The 6,000-nt window shown below is 45.9% G+C and overlaps 1 non-coding gene across 1 annotated transcript; it reads left to right on the top strand.

Annotated features, from left to right (window-relative positions):
- Positions 1-4,921: 4,921 nt before the first annotated feature.
- LOC121167218 lies at positions 4,922-5,025 on the top strand. The gene has a single exon (XR_005885570.1). It is a non-coding gene; the product is annotated as a U6 spliceosomal RNA (small nuclear RNA).
- The last annotated feature ends 975 nt before the right edge of the window (positions 5,026-6,000 follow it).

Here is a 6,000-nt window from a genome sequence, read left to right as displayed (position 1 = left end):
CTCAAGAACAATCGGTCTGGAGACCATGGCTTGCGTCCTAGTTTCTCCTTTCCTCCCTGAGCCTTAGTTACTGAAGAATATAAAAACCCTCAATTAAAATCAATAAACTGACAGCTTGATCAGACATCCTGTCTTGCTGTCCATTCTTCGTGTCTCTTGTCCCCCAATCTCTCCTAGGTGGTTGCGACCCCCGTTGACTGTCCTGCTGGACGGGACATCCAATAAAATAAATACTTTAAAAAAATGTTTAAAAATAAATTAAAAAGGGCCCAGCGGCGTGGCCTAGAGGCTAAAGTCCTCGCCTTGAATGCACCGGGATCCCATATGGGCACCAGTTCTAATCCTGGCAACTCCACTTCCCATCCAGCTCCCTGCTTGTGGCCTAGGAAAGCAGTCGAGGACAGCTCAAAGCTTTGGGACCCTGCACCTGTGTGGGATACCCGGAAGAAGCTCCTGGATCCTGGCTTTGGATTGGCATAGCACCAGCTGTTGCGCTCACTTGAGGAGTGAATCAGCAGATGGAAGATCTTCCTCTCTGTCTCTCCTCCTCTCCATATATCTGACTTTGTAATAAAAAATAAATAAATCTTTAAAAAATAAATAAAACAAACAAATAAATAAAGCCAGACCTCCACCTTCTACACGGAATGCATGTAACACATATGGTAATTTACACAGCGTGCCTGACGGTCTCTTTTTATTGTAAGCATTCACCTAGTTTTTTTGTTTTGTTTTTTCATTTTTATCAGCCCAGCGCAAGAGCTCAGTGGCTAACCCTATCTTGGCTGATCCACCTCCCTTTCAAGTCCCTAGTTGTCTCCTGCCTGAGAAAGCAGAGGAGGGTCCAAGTCCTTGGGACTCTGCACCCACACGAGGGACCTGGAAGAAGCTCCTGGCTCCTCGCTTTGGATCAGCTCAGCCACTTGGGAAGTCAACCAGCAGATAGAAGAGCTTTTCTTCTCTCTCCTTCTCGTAAATTTGCCTTTCTGATAAACATAATAAATCTTATTGAGAGAGAGAAGCCCTTCCACTTATTCTTTTATTCCCAAAAAGCCCACAACAGCCAGGAGCCAGGTGCGCAGCAACGGACCTAAACATTCAAGCCATCGCATGCTGCCTCCAGAGGGTACAGTAACAGGATGTTAGGTCAAAAGTGAAGGAGCCAGGGTTCCGACAGGCGGTCGGATGTGAGATGCGGCATCCCAAGCCCGCTTTCTCTACTCCCTTTTAAACAACCCTTAACTCTCAGGAAATCTATCATGGCTAACGTCCCCAGAAGCACATCCTACAAAACTTGTGACTCCTAGCTGTTCGGGGGCCTAACATTTGGTTACAAGGCAGTCCTGCCTCCTATCTCCACCACCCTCAACCCCACACTCCGAGAACCTCAAGCTCCCGGGCTGGGCGCTCAGGGCGCCGCGGGCTCCACCGGAAGCCCGGGGAGCGCCCATGTCGCCCGGCCCCGCGACACCCACGTCCGACCAGGCCGCAGGCGCGAACACTGAGGTGGACTGTGAAGGCCGCCATCTGCCCGCCGGCGGCAGCTGGCCAGCCGCGCTGGTCCGTGCCACTTACTGGCCATGGCTCTCCCAGGAAGCACCATCGGCTGCGCGGGGGCAGGCAGGGCGCGGCGCTCGGGGCCGCGGCTGTGCGCGCTCGGGGCGGAGCAACGCGCACGGGGCCTCGGCTGTGCGCGCTCGGGGCGGAGCAGCGCGCTCGGGGCGGAACCGAACGCCGAGCCCCGCCCCGGAGGGCCGTCCGCGGCCTCCTGCACCTGCTAACCGCGCTCCGTTGTCCGCCGCGGCCGAGAAAGCAGAAAACACAGGGAGCCCAAAAGCAAAGGGACAGCCTGTGTGGAGCTGTGTGGCCGCTCCCTCGGGCGGAAAAATGGTTCTCAGCCAGGGACTGCACCTTGCGGCCAGGCTGTTATTGCCACAGGTGGATTGGCTTGAGCAGAACAGGACCCTGGAAAAGCACTGAAATGATGCAGGGCACGTGTAGGACCTTACTGCATGGCTATTTAGAGAAGAATGGAGATAGAAGGAGTTCAAACACGCTGTCCTCAAGAAAGGAATCCTACGCTGTACACTGAAATATGCAATTGTACTTATTAGATTGCTTTTTGATTTTTGTATTCTTAATGCCTTATTAGATTTATCGGTTAAAAAAATTAAACTTTTACACTGGTGCTTTTAAATTCCCTGTAATAATTCATATTACAATAGACCCTGATTTTAAAAACAGTATCAAAGTGTTTTGGTGACAATTTGAGGTACTTGAATTGCACTGGCTAGTAGATGTTTTCTTTATACATTGTCCTGTGTATGTGACATGATATGACTATACTAGTGTCTCAATACTTAGGACATGCAGATGAAAATACTTAGATTAAATGTCAAAATGCTCAGCTGACTTGAAAATGCTCAGCACACAAAAACGTTTATTATACACAGAAAAGGCAAATATAGCAAAATGTTAATGATTAAATTCAAGATGAGAATACATAGCTTTTCTTCCTGTTTAAAATTGTGTCTAAGTTTTACCTTTAAAAACTCTGGGCCTGGCCTGGTGGCCTACTGGCTAAAGGCTTCTCCTTAAAGCGCTGGGATCCCATATGGACACCGGTACTAGTCCTGGCAGCTCCACTTCCCATCCAGCTCCCTGCTTGTGGCCCGGGAAAGCAGTCAAGGATGGCCGAAAGCTTTGGGACCCTGCGCCCGCGTGGGAGACCTGGAGGAAGTTCCTGGTTCCTGTCTTTGGATTGGCGCAGCACCAGCAATTGCAGTCACTTGGGGAGTGAATCAGAAGGACGATCTTCCTCTCTGCCCTTCCTCCTCTCTGTATATCTGACTTTGCAATAAAAATAAATAAATCCTTTTAAAAATCAAACTTCATGATAGGGGCCCAACACAATAACCTATTAGCTAAATCCTTGCCTTGCATGCACAAGGATCCTATAAGAGTGCTGGTTTGTGTCCTAGCTGCTCCACATCCCATTCAGTTCCCTGCTTGTGCCCTGGGAAAGCAGTCAAGGATGACCCAAAGCCTTGGGAACCTACACCTGCATGACAGACCTGGAGGAAGCTCCTTCCTCATTCCTGGCTTTGGATCATTTCAGCCCCAGTCATTGTGGTCACTTGGGAAGTGAGCTAGTGGACAGAAGATTTTTCTCTCTGTATTTCCTTTTCCCTATCTGCCTTTCCAATAAAAATAAACAAATCTTTCAAAAAGAGAAAACTCCATGACAAAAAGTTGGGTGGAAAAATAGTAATGATGTTTTATTTTTGTTTTGTTTTTACGGCTCAGCAGACTGTGGCATTTTAACAGGAAGATTTTAAATTTAGGTTTGTTGACTTTGGCCACTCAGAATGTGTTTTTAAAAAATTCATTTCCTCTAGACCTCCAGGTTTACTCACCTCGGGCTGTGCCTGACTATGGTCCTAATCCTAGCGTGACATGATGTTTGAAGTGCCTGTGGAACATGCAGGAGGAGATGTGTGGTTGCTGGTTGCTGGGTCTAAGTAGAGGCTGGAGTGGGCTGAGGACTTAGCTGCAGTGTAGCTACAACAAAGCTCTGAATGTGATGAGACCAGCATAGTAGTAGTGGTTTTTTCTGGAACTTCCATGATGGGGAGGACCTAGACTGGCAGCCTTATGTGCATGTCTTGATGTGAGTTCAGACTTACCTATCTGAAACTGAACACCTCATCTCTTAAATAGCTTTTCTTTCAAGCAGTTTCGCTCACCCTTCTTTATGCCTGTTCTTCTCTGTTCCCCAATCACTTCTGTGCCTTTAAGTCCCTTCTCAGAGATGGGACACTTCTTTGATGAATTTCTGTCTTTCATTTCCTTCTAGCACCATGTACAGCCAGGCCTTACTCTCTCCAGGGAGGTAGCTGCTCGCACTTGTAGGTTGCCCCGCCATCTGTCTGCATTCCTCCAGTGGCTCATTTGTCATATTGGAGTGGGGAGATGGATATGTAAATCAGAGAAGACAGACAAGAGGCTGAAAATCAGGAGACAGAACAAGAATAGACACTCCTAAATGGAATCCCGGAAGGTGAGAACGACAAAGCATAAGGCACTCAATCATTTCTAAGTGGTCCGTTGGCACTCCCCACTGTTCCTGTTTTCCTTCATTGTTCAGAATATAAGAGATGACTACTTGTCAAAGTCTGTTTTAAACACTGGGGTTACAGAGAGACACTTCACATTCATAAGTTAACTCAGTTTTTCTTTATTGCTCTGCTTCACAAATTGCAAGAATAAAAAATGTGAAAATGCCCCCTCCCATCACAAATGTTAGATTTTCATTGTAAGCTCCTGGATTTACCTGTGAGTTCTTTAGTGCTTTCATTCACATTTAACACAACTGATTTTTTTTTTTTTAAGATTTTAAAATTTTATTTCAAAGGCAGAGTTAGAGAGAGAGGCAGAGAGAGTTCTCCCAGTGAATACCCAGCCATAAAATGGCCATAGCTAGGCTGGCCTCAAGCCAAGAGCCAGGAGCCTCTTCTGGTTCTCCCTTGTAAGTTCAGGGGCGCAAGCATCTTCCACTGCTTTTCCAGGCTATCAGCAGGGAGTTGGATAAGAAGTAGAGCAGCCAGGACACGAACCAGTGCCCATGGGATACCAGGGCCACAGGCAGAGGATTATCCTGCTATGGCAGGGTACTGTCCCCAAACCTGATTTTTAGTCTACAGTTTTGAATTTTAATACAATGTAGATTTCTGTAATCACATTTGGATACAAAATAGTTCCAACACCCTATAAACTTTTGTTCTGCTCCTTTATAATCAAACATTTCCCTCAACCTTAACCCCTGATCTCTTTTCTTTAGGCCTTTTTTTGACTATAAAGGGAATTATTCAGTACGTATTTTTGAGTGACATGGTATTCTGCCTTTGAGATTCACTGATGTGTGCTCGCTTCGGTAGCACATATACTAAAATTGGAATGATACAGAGATTAGCACAGCCCCTGCGCAAAGATGACATGCAAATTCATGAAGCGTTCCATATTAAAAAAAAAAGAGATTCACTGATGTTACACGTGTTAAGAAATCTTTTTTACTTTTTCTAAAGATATATTTTTATTGAAAACACAAGGAGGAGAGACAGATCTTCCATTCACTGGTTCACTGAGCATTCTTTTTGTGTGTTTTGGGAGGAGGAAATGCTTCCTCAAATTCCGTTTTCTTTGTTATATTGGAAGTTTGAATGTTCTGAACACAAATCCTTTGTTAGATATGTATCTTGCAAGCATTTTTCATTCCCCCCCAGCATGGAGCTTGTCTTTCCATTCTACTGATTTGTATTTCAGGAAGTAACATCTTAATAATTACTTCATGCTTTTCCTGTATCTAAGGACTAGCAACCTAACAAAAGGGGGGGGGGAATGGAATTTTTGTTCCCATCCGTTTTATAGGTCCGCCTCCAGTTATCTGATCCACTTGAGTCGATTTCTGTATGGTTGTGTATGGATGTCTGATCCAGCATCGTTGAAGACTCTTTGAACATTTACCATGCATTATGTGTGTGTGCACTTACTGTCTTCTGTGCATTGGTTTATGTCTAACGTTTTACTAATACCCATCACTACAGGTTTTTTTTTTTTTTTTTACAAAACTGTAGTGTGAATCTTCAAACTTTTTTTAAAAAAATATTTGTTTGAAAGGTTGAGGGCCAGAGGAAGAAATCTTCCATCTGCTGGTTCACTCTTCAACTGGCTGCAGCAGGCAGGTTTGGGCCAGGAAGAAGCCAGGAACCGGAAACTCCAGTCTCCAACATGGTTGGCAGGAGTTCAAGTACTTGGGCCATTGCCTGCTGCCTTCCTAGGAATGTTAGCAAGAAACTGGATTGGGGGCCTGACGCAATAGCATGGCAGTTAAAGTCCTTACCTTGGATGCGCTGGGATCCCATATGGTTGCCGGTTCTAATCCTGGCGACCTGCTTCCCTGGCAGCTCCACTTCCTATCTAGCTCCCTGCTTGTGGCCTGGG

This window comes from Ochotona curzoniae, unplaced genomic scaffold (assembly GCF_017591425.1).
Source record: "Ochotona curzoniae isolate NIBS_2020 unplaced genomic scaffold, NIBS_Ocur_1.0 patch349, whole genome shotgun sequence".
NCBI classification, from domain to species: domain Eukaryota; kingdom Metazoa; phylum Chordata; class Mammalia; order Lagomorpha; family Ochotonidae; genus Ochotona; species Ochotona curzoniae.
Note: the sequence above shows the minus strand (reverse complement) of the source record. Positions and strands in the feature narration are given on the sequence as shown.